Raw genomic sequence first — 26,750 nt, forward strand, 5'->3', positions numbered from 1 at the left:
GGTAATCTTCACTTATCTGCCTCCCTGCAGAGATGCCTAAATCATCAGACTCATTCTTCCTACAAGCTAGAAATATTCCAATGACTGAGGAATAGCATGTAGGAAGACAAGGGAATCCAGGGGCCAAAAGAGTCCTGAGGACCCCACTGGGAGGCATCACCTTATCTTTACATCTCATCCTTTATCTGGGCTTGGCAGAAATTCATTAGCAACTGGAAGAGGTTACATAAAAAGGGCCACATTTCAACCAACCTTCAGGTACCCTTATTTGAATTCAGTCAAAAGTTTTTGCCAGAAAGATGTAATAAAATATGCTTATTTGAGCCAAAAAAAAAAAAAAAGCAAAACAAATATATTTTTGAGGAAAGAATAATACTGTAAAATGTTTTGCCTCCATTTTGTCCTTTTACCTTAGAATGACAATGCATTGTCAATATTTCTTCAAATTAAAGACCAGATGTAAACAATGCATTCCCAGTATGCATGTGGGAAAGAAGAATGAATGAATGTAATCTTTGGGTGTCAGATTCCAAGTTGGGCTGCTAAAGAATATCAGGGTGCTTGAGGTTTGCCCTCAACTTTCAAGTCCAGACTCTGCCCTTTCTTGATGTCCATGGCATCCATGTGAAGACTCAGCGCTGGGAAACTTTTATGTTCCTCCTGTGTGCCACCTATCTGAGGTCAGCGGAGCCCAAACCCAGCGCTGTCGAGTCGATTCCGACTCATAAAGGAAGGTAACAAAAATTTCCTTTTCAGAACGAGAGTTTGCTTGTTCTGATTAGGGCTAACTTAGCCGATTTCTTAATGGTTGTAGTTTACACAAACATCTAATGAGACAACACTGGCTGGCCGTGTGGGAGGGAGGGAGGCTGCCTTGCTCTCTTACCCTGTACACTTTGAACAATGCCCTAGTTTATCGCTTACTCCTGGGTGCATCTCTGAACTGCTCAGGTTTGAGATGAGATTAATTTAGGGATTAGATGAAAACTAACTAGGTGCAAGTAGGGAATCACTTTACTAAAAAAAAGCAATTTAGGCCTTTGGTCCTAATTTCAAAGCCCCACCCAGTAGCTGAACTTTATTGGTGATTGGTTGGTGGGCCATCGCACAGTCTGGCCTTTACGGAGATTGGCGGGGAAGGCCCCACCCTGTAGTTGACCTTTACATGAATTGGCTGCCCCGCCACCACTGATAAAAACCCTAGAACACCAGGATCAGAGGCGCTTCCTGACCAATGAAAGCCAGGAGAGGAGCTTTTCCTTTGGACATGGGGCCCTGAACTATGAACCTCCCCAACCAGGTAAACCTGCGTTGACACCAGAAAAGGCAGAGACACAACAATCAGACCTACGCAAGGGCTCCAAAGTGTAAGGATCAAACCCAGCGACAGAGCCAGAAGCTGGGAGCCAGCAGAGAGGAGCGAGCTACTGACAGCAGAATCCACCTAGTGATATCACAGAAAGGTTCCTGTTTCAAAGTTTCCAGCTGGGTGAAAATGAACATTTTCGGGTAGAGTAAGTGGGTCCCTTTGCGACTTAAGCCGGTCTTCTTTAAACTTTGAAGAGTTGTACTAGAACCCCTACTGAACCTCTCACTCTTTGCGTATCTTTGTTTCTGTTTATATCGTTGTCTGGTATTAAAGTTGTTACCTCAGTTGTTTCCATGAATTCTCTGTGACTGTTCAAATGAATTATTGAACCCAGTAGAGAAAGAGTGCCAGGAGGAGTACAGTTGGTGTCAGAAATGGTGGAGGAGTTGGATTACTGGGGTATATTTGACCTCTGCTTTGGTGCTGATTTTTATTTAGGGTCGTCATTGTCCTTTCAGTTGGTATTCAAGAAAGTTTTCTGCTATTACACCAGGAAAAAGATCATTGAAAGCACCTTGGGCCTGTATCCTCACCGCCACCCACGCTCCTTATTCCACTGCCCCGGTCTCCAAGGTTTCAAGGGTTAGCAAGGCCCTTGATAGGGACAGAACAGTGAGATAAGACGCAGCAACCCATTGAAAGGTTAGGGTAATGGTTTTAAGGGACATCACAGGTAATTGGTCTAATATCATTTTTAGTGCTTCTTTTCTACCTTCTATTCATTTCGTATTACCTGGGGTCTTAAAAGCTTGCAACGGCCACCTAAGGTCGTTATCACCTGGAGCAGTAGGGGAAGAGGGAGAGTCAGGAATAGAAGGAGGAAATGGAATATGTGTCTAATTGCTTCCATGAACAAACGCCTCCTTTGCCATGAGACCAGAAGTGCTGGATGGTGCCCAGCTACCTTTATTGAACATTTTAATCAAAGATTCTATAGATAATTTTGATGAAAATGAGGAAAAATGTGCAACAGAATTCCAAATTATCATGAACTCTAGACTTTCTGTAACCATGCAGGCTGGATGAAGCCCTGAAAGTTTTGTCCTGAGATAGTCTTTAAAACTTAAACCAAAAATTCCCCGAATTGCCCTTTAAACAGTAAGTTAGCTTATTTAATAAAGAATGTTTGCCTTGAACATCGTGCTCTTCTGAAGAACTATCTATATGGGATCAAATTGACAACAGCAACTTGAAAGGTCAGGTAGGAAACTTAGGGGGCAGTGAGCTCATGATAATGGGGAATGTCAGTTCAGAAAAGGAGAGTGAGAATGGTTGTACAACTTGAATAATGTAATCAGTGTTATTGATTTGTACATGTAGAAATTACTGAATTGATTTGTTTTGCTGTGTATACTTTATAACAATTAAGAAAGAAAAAAGATGAAACAAGTCAGAGAGGAAAAGAGAGGGTCTACCTCCCCCCATTCAACAACCCATTATCCCGTGATGAATTCATTGATTCATACACTGATCTAGCCACGGACATTTATCAAGCCCTGCTGTGTTCTAGGAAGACAGAAACTAATGATGATGATAGCACTGGAATAGTTCCTAAGCATTTACTTTGTCCTGGGTCCTCTACTAAGCACTTTAATTTCATGATCTCATTTGATCCTAACGGTGACTCTGTGGGTAAGTACTACTATTAGCACCATTTCATAGTTGAAGAAACTGAGCCTTGGAGAGATCATAGCCCACAGCTGATAAAAGGCGTGGTTGGAATTTGAAAGCAAATGAACCAAGCAAAGAACTCTCATTTTTAACTACTGTCTCTGCCCTTAAGGAGATCACTGTCTAGTGAAGTGTGTTGTTGTTGTTAGTTGCTGTTGCATTGGCTCCATTCATGTGCCACAGAACAAAATGTTCCCTGGTCTACACCTCCTTCATGAACATTGGCATATTTGAGTCCATTGTGGCAGCCCCTCTAAATTTTCAGTGCCTTCCACAACTATATTGGACAACATTTTGCTGTGATTCATAGGCTAATTTTCAGGACTAGATCACCAGGCCTTTTTTCCTAGTCTGTCTTGGTCCAAAGCTCCACTGAAGCCTGGCCACCATAGGTGACCTGCTGGTATTTGAAATACCAGAGGCATAGCTTCTAGCTTCACAGCAACATGAGAGCCACCACAGAGTGACAAATAGACAGGTGGTGGAAATCGAATCTAAAACCAAAAACTCATTGCAGTCAAGTCGATTCTGACTCATAGAGACCCATAGAACAGAGTAGAACTTCCCCGTGGGGTTTCCAGGAATGTAACCCTTATGGAAAGGAGCCCTGGTGGCACAGTGTTAAGCACTTGGCTGCTAACAAAAAAGCTGGTGATTTGCACCCACCAGTTGTTCTGCGGGAGAAGTATGTGGCAGTCTGTTTCCATAAAGATAACAGCCTTTACCCAGCAATCCCACTCCTAGGAATATACCCATGAGAAATAACCATCACACAAATAGACACATGCACAACCATGTTCATTGCAGCACTATTCACGATAGCAAAAAGTTGAAAACAATCTAAATGCCCAACAACACACAAATGGATAAACAAATTATGGTACATACACACAATGGAATATTATGCAACAATAAAGAACAACGATGAATTCACAAAACATCTCACAACAAGAATGAATCTGGGGGACATTACGCTGAGTAAAATTATTCAGTCACAAAAGGACAAATATTGTATGAGACCACTATTATAAGAACTCAAAAAAAAGTTTAAACACAGAAAAAAGCATTCTTTGATGGTTAAGAGGTCGGAGAGGAAGGGGAAGAGGAAATCACTAGATAGGAGACATGGATCAATTTTGGTGAAGGGAAGGACAACACACAGGGGAACTCAGAACAACTGGACCAAAGCAAAAGCTAAGAAGTTTCTTGGACACATCCAAACATTTTGAGGGACAGAGTAGCTGGGGCTGAGGTCTGGGGACCTTAGTTTTGGGGGACATCTAGGTCAATTGGCATAACAAAGTTTAAGAGAATATTCTACATCCCACTTTGGCTAGTGGCGTCTGGGGTATTAAAAGGCTGGGAGCAGCCATCTAAGATAACATCGATTTGTCCCGTCCCACTTAGACCAAAGGAGAATGAAGAAAACCAAAGGCACAAGGAAAATATTAGCCCAAAGCACTAAAGGACCACATGAACCAGAGGCTCCACCTGTCTGAGACCAGAAGAACTAGATGGTGCCAGGCTACCACCAATGACTGCCCTGACAGGGAATATAGCAGAGAGTCCTGGACCGAGCATGAAAAACATATAGAGCTCAAATTCACTCAAAAAGACCTGACTTAATGGTCTAATAGAGACTAGAGGAACCCCCAAAACTGTGGTCACCAGACACTCTGTTAATCCAGAACTGAAACCTTTCCCAAAGCCCACTATTCAGACAAAGATTAGACAGGACTAAAAAACAAAAAATAATACACACGAGGAACATGCTTCTTTGTTCAATCAGGTATACAAGACCAAATGGGCAGCTCCTGTCCAAAAGTAGGTTGAGAAGGCAGAAAGGGACAGGAACTGGCCAAATGGACACAGGGAACCCGGGGTGAAAAAGGGGAGGGTGCTGACACATTGTGGGGATTGCAACTAATGTCACCAAACAATATGTGTATAAATTTTTGTATGATAAATTGAGCTGTAAACTTTCACCAAAAGCACGATAAAAACATATATATATATATATATATAAAATATCAAAAAAAAATGTAAAGCGAAATAAAATAGATGACAGCCTTGGAAACCTTATGGGATGGTTCTACTCTGTCCTATAGGGTCACTATAAGGTCACTATGAGTCAGGATTGACAGCAATGGGTAATTCTTGTGGAAGCAGACTGCCACATTTTTCTCTGGTGGAGCAGCTGGTAGGTTCAAACCTCCGACTTTTTGGTTCACAGCAGAGCACTTAACCACTGTACCACCAGGGCTCCTGGAAATGAAATCTACAGACATGTAAATAGATAATTTCCACTTATGCATTCCTCCTGCAGACATCCAGGAGACATTCGTTGAACACCTACTCTGTGCTATGTACCATGTTCGGCTTCAAGAATACAAAATTCATGCAGAGGCTAGGAACCCAGACTTTGAGGGGCCTGAGACCAACACTTTCTTCTTTGGTCCCCCAGAGGGCTCCATTTGAACTCCATCTGAGCCACACTGCATTGATCTACTCATTTGCCTTACTCTCTAACTAGACCAGAGCTGCTTGGTGTCAAGAACATGTCTTACCCACCTCTCTATCCTCAGCACCATGCCTGGTAGGTAGGAAGCACCCAGTAACTACATACTGATTGGATAAAATGCAGGCAGAGCTTTGAAAAGGGCCCAGGTGCACAATAATTAGGCCCCTGTCCCTGATTAACCAGGCCACTGTGTTGCATGACCCAGGAATCAGTTTCCTTTCATGTAAACAGCAACTTGCATGATAATATCCCCTTGTGGGTGGCTCCCTGGATGTCAGGACAGGAGCTGTGGATTCTGCAGCCAGCTTTCTTAAACTTGGCATCAATCACCAATTGGGTCTCACCCTTATTAAATAGCCACACTGATTTCTCCAGTTGCAATTGCCGTCAAGTGGATCCTGACTCATGTGACCCCATGTAGTCAAAGTAGAACTGCACTCCATAGGGTTTTCAATGGCTGATTTTTCAGAAGTAGGCCACCAGGCCTTTCCTCCGAGTCATCCGTCTTGAACCTCTAACCTTTCAGTTAGCAGCCAAGCATATTAACCATTTGCACCACCCAGGGACTCCAACATTATTTTCTAGAATCATGAAATATCAGAACTGGAAAAGATGAGTTTTGGAGTCAGATAGACCTGGGCTTGAATTCCAGTTCTACCCCAATTATGTCTTTGAATAACTCACTTAACTTTTCAGAGCCTCAGTTTCCTCATCTATAAAATGGGATCAAAATCTACTTTGTTGGATTATGATTGGGATTCAATGGTATGATTTATGAAAAGTGCCTGACATAACAGGCACTCAGTGAATATTAGCTTCATTCCCTCTTCCCCAGAGAGCTTCAACCTCTTCATTCTACAGGTGAGGAAACGGGGACCCAAAAAGGTACCAAGGAGCCCTGGTGGTGCAATGGTTTAGCTTTCAGCCGCTAACCAAAAGGTCAGACGTTCAAACCTACCAACTGCTCCACAGGAGAAAGATGTGGCTTCATACTCCCATAAAGATTACAGCCTTGGAAACCCGATGGGGGCAGTTCTACTCTACCCTAAAATGTCACTATAAGTCGGAATCTACTCGACGGCCACACATTTGGTTTTAAAGAGGTGCCAGGCCTTGTCCCCTCTCCCAATGTCATCTTGCAAAGCGCTAAGAGAATGAATCCGATAATCACCTTGGACCATAACAATTTAAAGCATAGAACACCAGCTCCGTGCCCAAAGGGATCATTTAGTTTTTCACAAAGAATCTTTGAAGGGACTTCCGAGTTCATTTGAGCCAGAAATCACAAAGCGTTGGCCTATGCAACAATAAAGAACAGTGATGAATTCGCAAAACATCTCACAACAAGAATGAATCTGGAGAACATTATGCTGAACGAAATTAGTCACAAAAGGACAAATATTATAAGAACTCAAAAAAAAGTTTAAACACAGAAAAAAGCATTCTTTAATGCTGGTATGCTTTGTTTGGTTTGCACAGAAATGTTGTTTTTTTAATTAATGGAAGGTTTGGAAAATGTCATGTAAAAGTCTGGTTTCCTGGCTTCTCTTGAGGAGCTGGAATATCAGGTGACCTCAAGCCATACACTTGCTTAGCAGCATTGGGCGGGACCTGATGAGTCACTGCCACCATAGACAGGACACAAGTCATCTGGGCATTTTACTTCTTTATGTCACCCTTGTAGGTATTTGAGTCTGTGACCCTGATGTCATCCAACTTCTTCAATTTAGAAATGAGGACACAGAGAGGTCAAGTGTACTTGCCCAAGGTCATGTAGCTGAGATTGGCAGTGCTGAGTCAAAACCCCTGGCTTCTTGCCTCCCAGGCATCTTAGGGTATGCTCTATGCAAAATGAGCTCAAATACTTCTATTGACAAATTAGGCAACTCCAAAGAGCTGTTTTATTCTCCCTACAAGCCTTAAAGGAGTCCCGGTGGTGCAAGCAGTCTGCATTCAACTGCTAACCTAAAGATTGGTAGTTCGAATCCACCCAGTAGCTCCACGGAAGAAAGACCTGGAAAACTGCTTCCATAAAGATTATAGCCAAGAAAACACTATGGAGCAGTTCTACTCTGTCATATAAGGTCGTTATCAATCCGAATCAACTAGATGGCATCTAACAACACATTTATTTACTTCCATTCTTTTATAAAGGGAAGCTCCCTGCATCCTTTTTAAAATATGATTCTGGACTCCTAGGTTCTTTTTTTATTCAATGCGTTATAATCCTCTACCATTTTTTTTTTTAATGTTCAAATGTGGCTAGTGGGAGCTACTTCAAGCCAGCTCTAATGTCCTTTAGGCATGTCCCATCATTCTTTAAGCACTTCCTTGATTTCTGACATAATAAAATGTTCCAGCCTCATCTTGTACTTTCCCTGACCTAGATCTGGAATCAGCCAGAACCACTAGTTCCTTAGAAACTAAAATATGGATGCTAAATATACTCATTGCTACTGGGGTGTTGTCTTAGGCTGGGCTCTCTAGAGAAGCAAAACCAGTAAAGCATATAAATACATATATAGAAAAGAGAGATTTATATCAAGGAAACAGCTCATGAGATTGTAGAGGCTAGAAAGTCCCAAGTCCATGGATCAGGATAGAGGCCTCTCACAATTCACACAGCTGCAGGGGCTGGCAAACCCAAGATCAGTAGGTTGGAGAGCAGGGCTCCTGCTCACAGACTGTGAAGGCCGATGAATCCCAAGATCAGCAAGCAAGACCGCAAGGCTTCTCCTGATTCACGTAGCTGCAGGGGCTGGTGAACCCAAGATCAGCAGGTCAGAGAGCAGGGCTCTTGCTGTGAAGATTGATGAATCTCAAGATCAGCAGGTAAGCTGCTAGCTCAAGTCCCAAGAACCAGAGGTCAGATGACAAGAGGCAGCTGCAGGATCCAGAACACACCAAAAACCTTGGCAAGGTGATCAGGAAGGTAGTAGGAGGTGGAGGGCAGAGAGATGAAGGCTGAGGGGATGATGAGCCATCATAGGCCCAGCCTCTGCCAGCATAACTCAGCAGATTCCATCATGGGGCAGATTACATATCAAATTTCAACAGAGAAGTGATCACAACATTATACAACTACCAAAACACTGAGAATCATGGCCCCACCAAGTTGACACACAATCTGAACCCTTACAGTCTACCCCTCGTCAACTTAGCACCTGTACACATCTCCCCAAACCATACATAATTTCTGAATAAAAACAATTACGAAGTCATATTTGTGCCTAACTTGATACAACTAACACATGTACAACTGAAAACATACTAGCCCTGTTACACTTTGTAAGTGAAGAAAACAAAAATATTTGATGCACACATACAAAGCAGAAATATAACAATTACAGTCCTCATTTCTGCAACTGGTTATGTGGCCATAACTGGTATTTAGAACTACCTTCTTCCACCACCCATTCTGTATTCCCTTTGCCCTAAGCAAGCAGCTCAGCTGGTGGTGGTTCTTTGCCTGGTGGGGTGATCCAAACTGTTATTCCTGAAGGGTCTGGGCCATTAGTAATCATGTTGGAATTGGGTTGCTGTAATTCTCCATTAACTTTAGTCACAGGGTATGGTAGTACTAAGAGATGCCCTAAGGACTCTCCTGTATTCCAGACATATTCTTCTTGGCTTCCATTATGTAATATTAATCAAATTTCCTCTTGGATCAATCACACCAGCCAGTATAGTAACTCCCTCCTTTGCCTGCTGATCCAGAGGCATAAGGAGCCCACGGTGGCCAGGTGGCATTCTTAGCTTCCAGTTCAATGGAATCAGTGATGTGTCTCCAGGTGGGAGCATTCCTCCTTTTTAAACTAAGACCTCTAGACCTGCAGAGCATAAGGTCGAGGGGACAGGAAGGAAAAATCTTGTGAGTGAGTCACAAGGGCTAATAGTGAGTGCTAATAGTGAGTAGTGCCACTCCCATTTCTCCCCCTTGATTCCTGAGCCCATGACTCCTGGCTATGAGAGAAACAGCACCATTTATTGGATGATGGTTTAGAGAATATACAGCCTCCTGGAGAACATGGCCCCAACCCTGCAAGGTATTTTCACCGAGCTGGCCTCATAGATGAGTCTGTAGGAGGCCTTCCCATCATTCTATCAAGCTAGCTGTCTCAGGATGGTGGGAAACATGGTCAGACCAGTGAATTGCATGAGCATGGGCTCACTGCCACACTTCATTTGCTGTGGAGTGAGTTCCTTGGTCAGGGGCAAAGTTGTGTGGGATCCATGACTGGGGATAAGGCATTCTGAAAGTCCACAGATGGTAGTTTTTGCAGTAGCATTGCATGCAGGGAAGCCAAATCTGTATCCAGGATAAGTGTCTATTCCAGTTAGGACAAAACACTGCCCTCTCCATGATGGAACTGGTCCAATGTAATCAACCCGCCACCAGCTTGCTGGCTGATCACCTTGAGGAATGGTAGCATATCAGGGACTCAGGGTTGGTTTCTGCTGCTGGCAGATTGAGCACTCAGCAGTGGCTGTAGCCAATGATGAATGAACAATGATATGGGCATTGATATGAACAACAAATTAACAAGCCTTGGTGAGTGGAAATCCATGTTGCAGGACCCATGCATAACCTCCATCCCTGCCACCATGGGCACTTTGTTCATAAGCCCACTGAGCAAAGACAGAATAGCTGGGCAAAGGGGATGACTGGTTTCCACAGAACACGTCATCCTATCCACTTGCTTGTTAAAATTCTCTTCTGCTGAGGTTACCCTTTGGTGGGTATTCACATGAGACACAAGTATCTTCACTTCTTTGACCCATTCAGAGAGGTCTATCTGCATACCTCTTCCCCATAAATCCTTGTCTCAAAGTTTCCAATCATGTTTCTTCCAAGTCCCTGACCGTCCAGCCAAACCTTTGGCCACAGCCCATGAGTCAGTATACAATTGCACATCTGGCCATTTCTCCTTCCAAGCAAAGTGAACAACCAAGTGCACCACTCAAAGTTCTGCCCATTGGGAGGATTTCCCTTCACCACTGTCCTTCAGGGAGATCCCAGAAAGGGGCTGTAGTGCTGCCACTATCCACTTTCAACTTGTGACTACATATCACACAGAACCATCTGTAAACCAGGCACAGGCTTTCTCTTCTTCAGTTGTTCATATCCTTGTTAATTTGTTGTTCATATCAATGCCCATATCATTGTTCATTCATCATTCATATCACTGTTTATATCATTGTTTATTCATTATTCATATCATTGTGTATTTCATTGTTCTGGTGGGTTGAGCTTTCATTTCATATTTACGTTTCAAACATAAACATGAGTTCACAGTGATCTTGCCAATTCCATTCCACTATCACAGTGTTTTTGCTTATCTCCCATTTCAGGCATATACTCTATGTTTTTGGCCTAACCTACAACACAGGAAATATATCAAAACAAACCTATTGACTAAAGGCCAAGATTTATTTGAGGTTATTTTTGACCTTAGAATACATCCCTTTAATAATGCACAGTCAGACGGAGTATTATGTTCAAACATGACTTAATTCCTTGTGTCTGGGTGGTCATGTTATCTATATGATACACCAAAAAAAAAAAAAAAACTCATTGCCGTCGAATCGATTCTGACTCATAGCAACCCTATAGGACAGAGTAGAACTGCCCCATAGGGTTTCCAAGGAGTGCCTGGTGGATTTGAACTGCTGACCTTTGGGTTAGCAGCCATAGCACTTAACCACTACGCCACCAGGGTTTCCATATGATACACAGTGAGGTTAATTTGCTGCTGTTTGTATTTTTTAGGACCCACTTTCTTTCATCCTTTATGCTTTACTTTTGTTTTTGAATATGTTATTCTTACGTTTCAGCCAATAAACACTATGATATTGGGATTAAAATAGATGAAAAAGACGGTGTTTGCTTTTTAAGAGCTTACAGACGGTAGAAGGAACAGACATAGGCTGTAATCTTCACAGGAGCGGATGGCCAGGTCTTTCTCCCATGCAGCGACCGAGTGGGTTCAAACCACCAACTCTTGGTTAGCAGCCTAGCATTTAACTGTTGAGCCGCCAGGCTGCTTAAATAACTGAGCGACCTTGGCTGTGTTTTTGCACTGTGCCGGTTTCATTAAAAAAAGAAAAAATGCCCTCCATATGCTGAGTAAAATGAGTCAATCACAAAAGGACAAATACTGTATGAGACCACTACTGTACAAACTCATGAAAAGGTTTACACACAGAAAGAAACAATCTCTGATGGTTTCGAGGGAGGGGAGGGGTAAAAAAAAGGGAAAAACACTAAATAGACAATAGATAAGTGGTAACTTTTAGTGAAGGGTAAGACAATACAGAATACTGGGGAAGCTGGCACAACTTGACCAAGGCAAGATCATGGAAGCTCCGTAGGCACACCCAAACTCCCTGAGGGACAGAGTTACTGGCCTGGGGACCACGATCTCGGGCAACATCTAGCTCAACTGGCATAACATAGCTTATAAAGAAAATGTTCTACATCCTACTTTGATGGGTAGCTTCTGGGTCTTAAAAGCTTGTGAGTGACCATCTTAGGGACTCCACTGGTCTCACCCTGTCTGGAGCAAGGGAGAATGAAGAAAACCAAAGATCCAAGGGAAAGATTAGTCCAGAGGTCTTATGGGCCACAACTACCACAGCCTCCACCAGACTGAGTCCAGCGCAACTAGATGGTGCCTGGCTACCACCATGGACTGTTCTGACAAGGATCACAACAGAGGGTCCAGGACAGAGCTGGAGAAAAATGTAGAACAAAATTCAAACTTACAAAAAAAGACCAGAATTAATGGTCTGACAGAGACTGGAGAAACCCCAAGAGTATGGCCCCCAGGCACACTTTTAACTCAGTACTAAAGTCACTCCTGAGTTTCACCCTTCAGCCAAAGATTAGACAAGCCCATAAAAAAAAAAAATGAGACTAAATGGGGCACTAGCCCAGGGGCAAGGCTGAGAAAGCAAGAGCAGACAGGAAAGCTGGTAATAGGCAACCCAAAGTCAGGAAGGAGAGAGTGTTGACAAGTTGTGGGGGTGGCAACCGTTGTCACAAAACAATATGTGTATTAATTGTTTCATGAGAAACTGATTTGCTCTGTAAACCTTCATCTAAAGTACAACAAAAAAAAAAAAGTCCTTGAGTCAGTTCCAACTACTGGTGACCCACATGTTTCAGAGCGGAACTGCTCCGTAGGATTTTCAACGGCTGTAATGTTTTTAATGTTATGGGTCGCTATGAGTCGGAATCGACTCGACGGCAGCTGGTTTGGCTTTGGGTTTTTGGTAATGTTATGGAAGTAGATCATCAGGCCTTTCTTCCAAGACAACACTAGGTGGATTTGAACCACCAACTTTTCAGTTAATAGCCAAATGCCAATTATTTGTGCCGCCCAGGAACTTGCCAGGTAGATTGCTGTTGTTAGTTGCAATCGATTCAATTCTGACTCATAGAAAGCCCATGTGTGCAGAGCAGAACTGCTCCATAGGGTTTTCAAGGCTGTGACCTCTTGGAAGCATTTGGTATTCATGGATGAAGGGCAATGCAAACTTGCCGGCTGGAAGGATCTTAATGGCCATATAGCTCATTTGTTGATAAGGAAACTGCAACCTATTCATTGGTACTTTCAAGAATTTCAGGTCCAAGTCTATGCCAAGCACTCTTCTACCCACTGGAGTTTTAACCGTAAACAAGACAGATATAATTTCTCCTGTCCTGGAGCTTATTAATTATGGCCTTTAATAGTTATTTAATTTACTTGTGATAAGTTGATTAGCTCACTCAACAAATATTTACTGAACAACTACTATGGGCTAGCACTTTCCTGGGTACTAGGAATGCAGCCCACCACCCATCTGCCAGTTTGTTGTACTGTGGTGGCTTGCATGTTGCTGTGATACTGGCTATGCCACCGGTATTTCAAATAGCAGAGTCACCCATGGTGGACAAGCTTTAGTGGGGCTTCCAGACGAGGAAGAAAGTCATGGAACTCTACTTCTGAAACTTAGCCAATAAAAACCTGCAGATTGCACAGCAGACTGTTGCCTGATACAGTGCTGGAAGATGAGCCCCCTAGGCTGGAAGACACTCAAAATACACAGTGGCTACAACATGGACTCAAACAACAAATAAAACAAACAAAAGTCCCTGCCTTTTTATCGCTTACAGAAGGGAAGACAGAAAATAAATAAGCTCATATTTCAATAATATGCCATGTGGTGCTAAGTGCAGTGAGCGGCAGCCCGTGCAGAGTTGGGAGGGGGGGTCTGAGGCCAGACTGCCTGGGTTGGAAGCCCAGCTCTGCCTCATGCTAGCTCTGGGACTTCGGTCAAGTGACATAGCTTTGCTGTGCCTTCATTTCCTCATCGATAAAATGCAGGTAATAATAATATCCACCTCATAGGGATTTTTTTAGAATTAAGTGAGATAGCTTAAAAAAAAAAAAAAAAAAGCTTGGAACAGTGCCCGACGTGTAGGAAGCACCGTGAAAATAGGTGAAGATGGAGAAAAATGACACAGAGAAGGGACCAAAAACCAGTTGCCGTTGACTCTGACCCATCCGACCACACGTGTTTCAGTATAGACCTGTGCTCCATTGGGTGTTTAATGCCTGATTTTTCAAAAGTAAATCGCCAGGCCTTTCTCTGGAGGCACCTCGAAGTGGACTCAAACCTATAATCTTTCCATTAGCAGCTGAGCACATGAACCATTTCCACCACATGGGGACTCCTAGAGCAGAGACAGTGGGCTATAAAAGCATGGAGGGGTAAAAGAAAGACTGTGCAGAAAGGGGGACATTTAAGCCCAGACAAGAAAGAGGGCAGGAAGCTCACCATCTGAATACCTGGGGATACTGTTCCAGGCAGTGCAAGCCCTGAATCGGGAATGAGCAGCGACCGGGAGGCCAGTGTGGCTGTAGCAGATGAGCAGGGGAGAGAAGAGGGGAAGATGAGGGCAGAGCGGCAGGGAATGGGGAGGCAGAGAGCCTGGCAGGGCTCCGTCATCCATCCGTCTTGGCTTTTGCTCTGAGAACTGGGTAGCCGCTGGAGGGTGTTGAGCTGAGGGCGGTGGCAGCAGTGGGGGGCGGGCGGAGTGACACGGTGTGCTTTGCTTTCTAGAAGGACTGCCCTAGACCCCAAGGGTGTGGAAGCAGGAGACCAGTCAGGGAGGGCTTTGCAAGAATCCAAGTGAGAATGTTGGGATCCTGATCGGTGTGGTGAGGTGTGGTCAGGTTCTGGATACATTTTGGAGGTAGAGCTGAATGAGGTTTTCTGTTGGATTGGAGGTGGGGTTGAGAGATGGGTGATCAAGGAGCGTAACAACAGAGAAGTGTCAGAGCGCTGAAGGCAAGAAGGAGTTCTGGGAGGGGCCTGGAGAAAGCAGAGTGGGGGCTGCCCCAGGGCAGGAGTCAGTAACAACCACCATCTCCACCAGTTACAGCCAAGTCAACTCCAACTAATGGGACCCCATGTGTGTCAGAGTAGAACTGTGCTCCCTACGGTTTTCAGGGGCTGATTTGGGGGAAGTAGATCTTCAGGCCTTTCTTCCAAGATGCCTATGGGTAGGCTCAAACCTCCAACCTGTTGATTAGCATCCAAGTGCGTTAACCGTTTCCATCACCTAGAGTAGCAGTTAAAATGTGGGAACTAAAATGACCATTCAGTTTGAACAGCAGCCCCTTAAATGAGAGTTAAATAAAAAATCCATTGCAGCTGAGTTGATTCTGACTCACAAGCCCTATGGGACAAAGTAGAACTGCCCCATAGAGTTTCCAAGGAGCAGTTGGTGGATTCGAACTGCTGACCTTTTGGTTAGCAGCCACGCTCTTAACCACTGTGCCACCAAGGCTCCCCAATGAGAGCTAGTTTTCACATATTAAGTGCATTAAAGTCCAAGAGCACACAGAACAAGGGCCCAAGCCACTTGCGAAGCAGCCAGACGGCAGTGAGAGAGCAAGAGCCCGGACTAAGTAGCTGGTCTGTCTCCCTCCTTAGGCCATTCTTGTATTTCAGTGTGCACATCAGCTGTTACTTGCTAAGTATTCTGGTATTTTTTACTTACCCGGAATATTTGCTATAGACTTCCTTTACATATCTGGTTTTCATAAGGGCATTTTAAATAGAGTCAGATTTATAAACATTCTATTTTTCCCAACATTCCAAGAAAAAAGAAAATTATAACATCGTCACATCAACAATTCAACTTTGTCCACACTTTTTCCAGCATTTTATCATGCATTTGGATCTTACATCACACTGTGAGGTAGGTTCTAAGATTTTATTCCCATTTACATAAGAGAAAACTGAGGTTTGGGAAGGTGATGTGACTTGCCTGCTCAAAACTCGGGATGCTTTGCCATGTTCCCGATACTCTTTTCACTGGAAAATACCCCCATATGACCAGGAATCTTGGATAACATAAATACCAAACAAGAGACCACTGTAACATTTCTTCAAATCCTGTGTAGTACTTTTCTAATCTCCCTTAATAATAAGAACTATTCATGACCTTTTAGTCCCATACCAGAGCCTTGTGGCATAGTGGTTAAGAGCTTGGCTGTTAACCAAAAGGCTGGGAGTTTGAATCCACCAGCTGCTCCTTAGCAACCCTATGCGGCAGTTCTCTTATAGGGTCACTACGAGTCAGAATTAAGTCGATGGCAATAGGTTTGGATGTTTTGTTTTGTTTTTGGTTTAGTCCCATGCCAGAGGAACCCTGGTGGCACAGTTGTTAAAGCTCTCAGCTGCGAACCAAAAGTTCAGCAGTTTGAACCCACCAGCTGCTCCATGGGAGAAAGATGTGGCAGTCTGCTTGCATAAAGATGTACAGCCTTAGAAACCCCATTGGGCAGTTCAACTAAAGAGCAGTGAGTTTTTACTTTTGGGTTTTGTTTCCATGCCAGGAACTGTGCTAAAGTCAATCAATACCCTCAGCATCTCTATGAAATAGGTGCCATTGATTAACTCCATGCTACCTGTGAACCCTCTGAGATTGATACAGGAAGTGGCTTTTCCATGGTCCCTCAGCTATTAAGTAAATTGTTTTAGAGCAGGATTTGAACTTGTTTCCAGAGTCCATACCATTTTCTCTCACCACCCCTGGCCCTGGTTTTCTCTTCCTATCTGGACACCCTGACTCTGGCTTCCTCTTCCCGTCTAGGTACCCCTGATCCTGGCTTCCTCATCCTTTCTAGAGACTCCTGACATTATGCATTTGTCAAAAGACCATAGGACTGGGCAACACAAAGACTAAGCCCCGATGTAAACCATGGACTTTAGTTAATAATGTTGTTGTTGGGTGCCATTGAGTCAATCAACTCATAGCAACCACATGTGACAGGGTAGAGCTGCCCCATAGGGTTTTCTGGGCATAATCTTTACCAAAGCAGATCACCAGGTCTCTCTCCCATAGAGCCGCTAGATGAATTCAAATCGCCAACCTTTCGGTTAACAGCTGAGCTTTTCACTGTTGTGCCACCAGGCTGCCTTTTAGTTAACAATAACGTATTACTATTGGCTTACCAATTGTAGCAAACGTACCACATCAATGCAAGATGTTAATAACCGGGGAAATTGTGGGCAGGGGGAGGAGGAGTGTATGGGAACTCCAGACATTCTGTCACTTTTTATACAAGCCTATAACTGTTCTAAAACATAATTAATTAATAAATTAAAAAAACAAAGAGAGGGAGGGACGCATAAGAGCAGCCACCTCACAGGAGTGCTGTGAGAATTAATAGCGCAAATGGGTGTCTCAAAAGTGGTCAGCATAGGCCTGGCATCTAGTATTCAACAAATATCTGTTCTTGTTGTCATTCTAGTTGCGATTACTATTATTATCTGTATTTTGTTATTCTTCAAGGCTCTGAGTTGGACATATGAAGAGGCACAGTCCCAGGAAGGCCTCATAATGCGAAGTGGAAAGTACAGAGAAGCTGAATTGAGAGGCAGGAGGGAAGGACACTGTTCTTCTTTGAGCCTCTGCTTTGTGCCATTTCCAGGCCAGGTACTTTTGAACGTAATATTTTTCAGGACCTTTGAAAAGGAGCAGCTTATATTAATTGCTAAGTGTTCAAAGTTAACGTTTCCATTTTGGCATTAGGACATTGCTGTCATCCAGTGAAGTCTTTTTCTTGGGTGTGCTGTCACTGAGAGCCATACTCAGCGAGCTTACTTATCTGGGTGAGTCAGGAAGTTTAAGCTACAGATAACTGACTGGTTTGATCTGTGTCTTTCAGCACCACCCGGGAGACACAGAAGGGACTCAGTAAAAAATAATTCCTGTAAGGAGCTCTAAGTCCAGTACAAATTGATGGCCGCAACACTTATCTCCCCAACATCTGGGCTGTTTTTAGTTTCTGTCAAGTCAGCTCAGATTCACGGCAACCCCACATACAACAGAACAAAAGGCTCCCTGATCCTGGGCCATCCTCATGATTCCAAAGTGCTAGAGTCCATTATTGTGACTATTATGTAATGCTTCCAAACTAGCGGGCTTGACTTCCAGCATTATATCAGAAAATATTCTCTTGTGATCTATTGCATGTTCCTTGACTGATTCGCAGAAGTAAATTGCCAGGCCTAGTCTGTCTTAGTCTAGAAGTTCTGCTGAAACCATGGCTGACTCTGTTGGTATTTGAAATACCAGCAGTATAGCTTCCAGCATCACAGCAACATGCCAGCCACCATAGAATGACAAACTGACAAGTGGTGGCAATATGATTACTACCTGCTATGTTTTTTCTTTTACCAAGCTATGTCAGTTTGTTTGGTTTGTTTTCTTTTTCCTTTCATGCAAAACCAATGGACTTAAATAACCATTGAACTTTCTTACTTGGATGAAAATGAGACGTAGAGGGATATCCGAATGGAGAATTATATATTTCTTCTATTCATTAATTGTTACATGTGCCATCAATATAATAACTACTCTTCAGGAAAAACAACACATGAAATAAACACATCCGTGTTAAGATGCTCATAATTTTTGAAATGAGAAGAAGTGAAATGAATGACCTTCTTGGATTTGAGGAAATAAGGTTGGAACTTCTTTTGCTTGATGTTTTTGATTTTCCAGAATGTTCTTACACCCAATTTCCATCTACTTAGTTTACTACGTCAGCAACGCTCATCTTCTCCTTTTTGGGATTTTTCACCAACTTGCTTTTGTTGCATGACACCCATTAGTCATCCCATTTCAGCAAGGAAATGGAATTAAAAAAAAAAACCACAGCATACAGAAAAACTGACCAGTCACACGCCATGTCATTTGCCAGTTCTGGCCGCAGATCCGGTCATCAGCCCTTATGCATGAGTCCAAGTCGGTAACTCTAATGGCTCAGAAAATGGAAAACCCCAAGTCTGTTTCTCAAGTTGGAAGCTTCACCTTGCTTCTCCTGACTTTCTTGAGTATTAGGTGACATCCATGATGTAACTCAAATACCTGGTTTTCTGCAAAAAGATTTAAATATCAACGGCTTTTCTTATAAATTTCTAGCACAGGACATTGAATATATTAAAAACTCAAAAGATATACTATAGTCTTACAGCCACAGCACCTGGTACAGACACTAGCATAATCAAATTCAAGGCCTCACATTAGGTCATGTCTCAAATTACCCAGCTCAGTTTTCTTTCTTTTTTTAACAGGAGAAATAAATTCTTGGGTTACAAATATCTGAGTCACAAATAGCTTACAAATAAAGTCAGCCGGGGCTATATTGTGGTGGATGGTGCTTCCCATGGAGTCTCAGACCAATCAATGCAGCCCCTTGGGGGTGAACAGTGTCTTGACCCCGGAAGTCAATGATAGCTCTAAATTTAACTCCTGAGTGCCAGGTGTAGTTGTTTGTTTGTTTAACCTGTTGCCATGGGGTAGAGTAGAATTGTCCCTTAGGGTTTCCAGGGCTGTAATCTTTACTGAAGTAGATCGAAAGGTCTTTTCTTTCCTGGAGCCTCTGGATGGATTCAAACTGCTGACCTTTCAGTTAGCAGCCAAGAGCTTAACCACTGCACCACCAGGGCTCCTTTGTTTAATTGTGGTAAAACATGTTGTTGTTGTTAGGTGCAGTCAAGTTGGCTCTGTCTCGTGACAACCTTATGTATAACAGAACGAAATGTTGCCCAATCCTGTGCCGTCCTCACAAAGGTATGTATTTTTGAGCTGATTATTGCAGCTACTGTGTCAATCCATCTCACTGAGGGTCTTCCTCTTTTTTGCTGACCCTCTACTTTACCAAGCATGGTGTCCTTCTCCAGGGGCTAGTCCCTCCTGATAACATGTGCAAAGTATGTGAGATGAAGTCTCACCAACCTTGCTTCTAAGGAGCATTCTGGTTGTACTTCTTCCAAGACAGATTTGTTCCTTCTTTTGGCAGTCCATGGTATAGTCAATATTCTTCGCCAACACCGTAATTCAAATACATCAATTCTTCCTTGGTAAAATATGTATAACTTAAAATTTGTCATGTTAAGTGTGCAATTCAGTGGCATTGAGTACATTCACAGTGTTGCGCAACTATTGCCATCATCTTTTCCCAAAACTTTTTCATCAGCCCAAACAGAAGCTGTGCCCATTACCCGGTAACTCCCTCTCCGCCTTCCCCTTCAGCCCCTGGTAGCCGCTGACCTACTTTCTGTCTCTCTGAATGTGACCAGGAGTGGTTTTACCACAAGATCTTCACAACAAGCTGGAAAAGAGGTGCTACTTCCTCTATTTTCCACCCAAGATGAAGTGACATACTCAAAGTCACATAATTAGTTCATGGCAGAGTTGGGGTTCAGACTCCAAGTTAAGATGATCAGTCATCCCAGTTTGCTCGGACAGAGGGGGTTCCCAGACATGGGACCTCCAGTGCTAAAACTGGGACAGTCCCAGGCAAAGCCACAGTCACATCCAATGCTCTTTCTGCTAGACCACTCTATTAAGAGCTTACGTGGGTGGATATGAGATGGCTTGAGCATATAACCAGTGTTTATGACATGAAAATTTCAAAGAGCAGTTTAGAAATAAATTTTTATGCTCCTCACCCTCGACCAGATCTGTCATGGCAAGTCACACCTCCATGTCATGATGAGTGATGCTGAACCCGGTTGTTGTTGTTAGCTGCCTTCAGGCTGGCCCCCGACGTATGGCAACCCCAGGTGTTACAGAGTAGAACTGCTCTCTAGGGTTTTCTTGGCTATAATCTTTATGGAAGCAGTTAGGCCTTTCTTCCATGGCACCGCTGGGTGGGTTTGAACCGCCAATCTTTAGCTTAGCATCTGATTGCAAACTGCTTTCACCACCTTGGCTCCTTTGAACCAGGTTACAGCCTGGATTTATTTTGTTTGTCTAATCATTCCACTGAAGATTTACAAAGAGGTTTATTCCTCATGGATTAATCACGGACAGGGCAAAATGGCTTCCTCTTGAAATCCTATGAAGGAGATAGGAGGCCACCATACTGTAGCTTTCTGTGTGCTCCAGGGGCTATAAATTGTTCATTGACAGGCTGAATTATATCACAGCATTGAACAGATGTAGTGCTACATCCGTGCCTGTGACTGCAGATTTTGTCAGACTGAAGAGCTTCTGTAATGACCAATCAACTGGGGGCATAAAAGTAACTGGTGGAGATGGCTTCACAACTTCAGCTGGGAAGAATGCCTTGATTGTTAAAGATACATTCAACACTGGCAAAGCAATGCAAACCTTGCATTCATTGGGCAAGTGTCATAATTCAAAGGCAGACAGAGTCGCAAGTGTGCTGGTGAAAGGGACCCCTTCGATCTGTTGGCTATAGACCAGACCGTATTGGATTTGAAATTCCAGATATGTGTGTAGTATATATATACACACACCCTATATTTGAACTTATGCCTCGAGCATTATAAGGTCAAGAACCATTGCAGTAGGAAAATAGTGAACTTAGGAAGCTAGAAAAAGGGCATGGGGACCTTCGAGTAAGTATGATGGCAGGCACAATTTGGGATGGTGAGAGAAATTTCTAGAGCAAACACTGATAGAGGGAGGAGACAGGGAGTAACAAATTTTTTGAGTAAAGTTTGAGGTTTATGAGCAAACAGTAATCCAATAGAGAAGTCACTTAGAAGAACAGGATACGGGGAATTTGTTTATATACATAGTGTTTTCATTGACTAACTTTCAGAGGTAGGTCACCAGGCCTTTCTTCTTCAATCAGACGGATTGACACAGTAGCCACAACAATGGACTCAAGCATGCCAACAACCATGGTGATGGCACAGGACCAGGCAATGTTTCATTCTGTTATATGTAAGGTCATCATGAGTCGGGGCCGAGTCCATGGCAACTAAAAACAACAAGAACATTTATATATGTGGGCCAGAAATTCCATAGGGAAAGAGATGGCTGCATGATCAATGGAAAAGTACCCTAAGTTGGAACTACAGAGAGAAAGGAGGCAGGGATGGGACATCATGTGAATGCAGACACAAAGGTGGCACAAGACGAGAAGAGCGCTCTGGCCTCCAGGTCACCTCCATGAGACCCTTGGGCCCTCCACAGTGCAGCGTGCAAACCTCAGGACCAGGATCCTCTAAAGTCTCCAGCAGCTCTGAACTTGAGCACTTACAGGAGTCTGCTTGGGGGAGGCCTCTTGCAAAATGATTTCTACTCTGTCCATTTCTTCTTTGGAAGGGGATGCAAAGAACAAAATTTTTCCAGCAAAGTTTTCCAGTTCAAGGGGTATCCTGGTAAGCATGGAAGATACATTAGAGAATCCAGAAATCAGCAATCAATCCCAAAAATAAGGTGAAAAGAGCTTGAGAGAAAAAGAACCAAGTCTCCCAGTCCACTAGCAAAGACCTGTTTCTGAAGATACTCTGCAGATGGTGTTAATTGAAACTTAGGACAAGTCTGATCTTAATCAAAACTTGTCCCAAACACTCATCCTTGTGTCCAGCCAACATTAAATTCCCATGGGATGTGCCTAAGTAGAAAAGGGGCTAACGAAGAACCCCTGGAGTAACCACAGTAGCTGCAGCCGCAGCAGCTCCTGAAGGAAACTGGTCTTAGTGGATTAGCAATCAGGGTGAGGCAGAAAGGAGCTAGTATTGATTGAGTCCTTGCTCAATTTATAGTTCTAAAATGTATGAACAAGAAAAAAAAGGGGGGGGGGCTGAAAAATCAGCAATCTGAAATTCCATCTCAGGAAACCGAAGTTAAAAGCCCGAAGAAATTAGAAGGACAAAAATAATAAAGATCAAAAATAAATGACATAGAATGAGAAAAATCAACAAAACTAAAGGCTGATTCTTTGAAAGAATAATAAAATCGATAAACTCCTAGCAAGATAATCAAGAAAAACAAACAAACAAAAAAGGATTACGAGAGAGGGGAGCAGTTAAGGGGTTACAAGGAAGGAGGGGGTGGGGAGGGAAAAACACTAACTAGACAATAGATAACTGGTAAGTTTGGTGAAGGGTAAGACAGAACACAATACTGGGAAAGTCAGCACAACTTGACCAAGACAAGGTCATGGAAGCTTCATAGACACATCCAAACTCCCTGAGGGACCGAATTACGGGACTGAGGGCTGGAGACCTGGTCTCAGGGGATATCTACCTCAGTTGGCATAACGTAGTTTATAAAGAAAAAGCTCTACATCCTTCTTTGGTGAGTAGCATTTGGGTCTTAAAAGCTTGTGAGAGGCCATCTAAGATGCTCCACTGGTCTCGTCCCATCTGGAGCAAGGGAGAATGAATGAAATCAAAGATACAAGGGAAAGATAAGTCCAAAGGTCTAATGGACCACAACTACCACAGCCTCCACCAGACTGAGTCCAGCATAGTTAGATGGTGCCCAGATACCACCACTGACTGCTCTGACAGGGATCACAAGAGAAGGTCCTAGACAGAGCTGGAGAAAAATGTAGAACAAAATCCTAACTCACAAAAAAAAGATCAGACTTACTGGTCTGACAGAGACTGGAGACACCCTGAGAGTGCGGCCCCCAGACACACTTTTAACTCAGTATTGAAGTCACTCCTGAGGTTTACCCTTCAGCCAAAGATTAGACAAGCCAATAAAACAAGACTAAATGTGCACACCAGCCCAGGGTCAAGGCCGAGAAAGCAGGAGGGGACAGGAAAGCTGGTAATGGGAAATCCAAGGTCAAGAAGAGGAGAATGTTGATACGTTGCGGTGTTGGCAACCAATCTCACAAAACAATATGTATATTAATTGTTTCATGAGAGACGAATTTGCTCTGTAAACCTTCATCTAAAGCACAATTAAAAAAAAAAAAAGATCAGCAAGTTAAAAGGTAAAAAAAAAGGAGAAAACACAAATTGCCAATATCAGGAATATTTTTAACTGCTTACTACATATATGGAAACCCTGGTGGCGTAGTGGTTAAGTGCTACAGCTGCTAACCAAAGGGTCGGCAGTTCGAATCCACCAGGTGCTCCTTGGGAACTCTATAGGGCAGTCATACTCTGTCCTATAGGGTCGCTGTGAGTCGGAATCGACTTGACGGCTCTGGTTTTTTTTTGGTTTTTTGGTTACTAAAAAAAAAAAAATTTTTTTTTTTTTTTACATATATAAGACACTGAGCATGACAAGTAGGAGGGAAAAAAAGTATCTTTTTTGAGGACATCCAGAAAAATCACATTCCAGGTTCTATTTTATGCAATTTAATCCAATACCCATTTGTTAGCAAAGAACATAAGAAACTCTAAGTTTGGTATTAGAAGCCTAGAAAGGGAGAACATGTATACTTTGAACCCATACGACTAAATTAAAATCCAGCCTCTACCTTGACCTAAGTCCCTGGGTGGTGCAAACCGGTTAAGCGTTCAACTACTAGCTGAAAGGTTGGTGGTTCAAACCCACCCAGATGTACCTCAGGAGACAGGTCTGGCGATCTACTTCCGAAAAGTTACCTTGAAAACCCTATGGGGCACAGTTCTACTCCGCACACATGGGGTCTCCGTGAGTTAGAATCGACTTGATGGCAACTAACAACAACCGTGAACCAAGTGTGTGACTTTAGGCAAATTACGTAATTTCTCTGAGCTTCCATTTTCCTATCTAACAAAGCATTCTTGTTGCCATAGAGACCCTATAGGACAGAGTCGAACTGCTCCATAGGGTTTCCAAGGCTGTAATCTTTATGGAAGCTGACTGCCACTTCTTACTCCCACAGAGCAACTGGTGGGTTCAAACCACCAACCTTTTGGTTAGCAGCCAAGCACTTATCCACTGTGTCACCAGGGCTCCTACCTAACAAACGGGTGGTAATAATACCAACTTCAAGGGATAGAGACTGTATTAGTCTCCTGCGGCCACAGTAACGAAGTATCACAAGCTGGGTGGCTTAAACAACAGAAATTTATTATTTCATAGTTGTAGAGGCCAGAAGTCCAAAATCAAGATATTATCAGGGCCATGCTCCTTCCTTGAGTCTTCAGTTTCTGGTAGCCCCAGGTGTTCCTTAGCTTGTGACAGTATCATTCTAATCTTGGTCTCTGTCACCACATGATATTCTCTTTGTCTCTTCTCTTCTTACAAGGACATTAGCCATATTGGATTAGGGCCTAGCCTATTCCAGTGTGGTCTCGTGTTAACCTAACTAATTACATATGCAAAGATGCTCTTTCCAAATAAGGTCACATTCATAGGTATTGGAGATTAGGGCTTCAACATATCTTTTTGGAGGATCCAAATCAACCCATAACAAGAACAAGAAATATAATGCACCTAGCACCAAAAAAAAAAAAAAAAAATCTGTTGCCATCGAGCCTATTCAAATTCACAATGACCCTAAAGGACAGAGTAGAACTCCCCCATAGGGTCTCCAAGGAGCAGCTGGTGGATTCAAACTGCTGACCTTCGGGTTAGTAGCTGAGCTCTAAACCACTTTGCCACCAGGGTTCTGTAACTAGCACAGGGGTAGTATAAATCCTGTAGAACACTTTTTCCAACATGACTCAAAAACCTGGAGTTTATAGTTTGACTATCCACTGGAACAAAACAAAAATATATTCTGAGACAAGGTTATTTGTGTGGAAACACAATGTCCTCTGATAAACTTGGGTATTGGTCTTTCATTACTTCCCTGTTCTAATAAGAGAGGTTTGGGACTTCCAGCCAACGTGGTGCCATAGACAGAAACACCATGCCATCCTTCCACAGCAAAGACCCAAAAAACTAAGCAAAATGGAGACAAACATCAGTCCTGGAACCCTGACTGTCAAATGAAGAGATAAAGAACTCAGCCAAGCTCCGAAAGGAATAAGAAACTGACAGAGAACAGAGAGGTAGAAGAAATACTCGCAGAGGTCCCCTATCAGCTAAGGAGGCACAGATTTGCCATCTTGGGCTCCTGTCAGAGATCAGTGGACAGGGAGCACAGGAAAGCAGCTTCTCAGAGCTCCCAGCAGGAGACAGAGCACCCAGTAACCAGCAATATATGCTTTCCCACCCCCATCCTCTCCCTGCTGCTCTACCTCCCTGCTTCCTGGCTGGCAGCAGTGGCTCAGCTGGCCAGGAAGTACAGCGACTGTGTCACTTGGATTCACCCCACCCACACTGGAGAAAGTCAGACAGGGAGTACGTGAATGCAGCTTCACAAAGTTCCCAGCAGGAGACAGCCACCCAGTAGCCAGTGATGTATGCTTTTCTAAGCCTCACCTCCCCGCCACCACCCCCCACCCCCAGCCTCCTCTGCTTCCCTCTGGCCACAGTCTCTTGGCCTAGGGCAACTGCTTCTGACCCAGGCCACTTGGATTCACCCCACCCACACTGAGTGCCGTTAGTCTGTTGCAGACGCTGCTTTTTTTCCATTTCTTTTGGTTTCTTCTGTGCCTCCCACAACCTCCCCCTTCTTTCTCTCAAACACCTGGCTCCGTGTGCCATCTTTGCTTCCTTTCGAAAGGCTGTGAAGCAATTCTCGACTGGGGAACCACTCTCCTGGCCCGAGAAACCATGCTGATGGGATCCCTAAGGCTTTTTGTGTGTTTGTTTTATTTTGTTTTGCCTTGTTCTGTTTGTTTGTTTTCTTTTTCTTTTCACTCCTTGGGAGCCCCTTCTAGCCAGGCTGCACTGCACAGCTTAGGAGCCACTCCCCCAATCTGCACAGCAACATAGGTAGAATCTCCGGAGTTATCTATCTCTCTTTCTCTCTTTATTTCTTCATTTCTCAGTTCTCCTCTCTCTGTACTTACCTTCTTTTCCTG

The 26,750-nt window shown here is 43.5% G+C and overlaps 1 pseudogene; it reads left to right on the plus strand.

Moving 5' to 3' along the window:
* LOC100660573 (hypoxanthine-guanine phosphoribosyltransferase-like) overlaps positions 1-21,425 on the plus strand; it is a 63,054-nt pseudogene extending 41,629 nt beyond the window's left edge.
* The last annotated feature ends 5,325 nt before the right edge of the window (positions 21,426-26,750 follow it).

This window comes from Loxodonta africana, chromosome 5, assembly GCF_030014295.1.
Source record: "Loxodonta africana isolate mLoxAfr1 chromosome 5, mLoxAfr1.hap2, whole genome shotgun sequence".
Classification (NCBI taxonomy): Eukaryota; Metazoa; Chordata; class Mammalia; order Proboscidea; family Elephantidae; genus Loxodonta; species Loxodonta africana.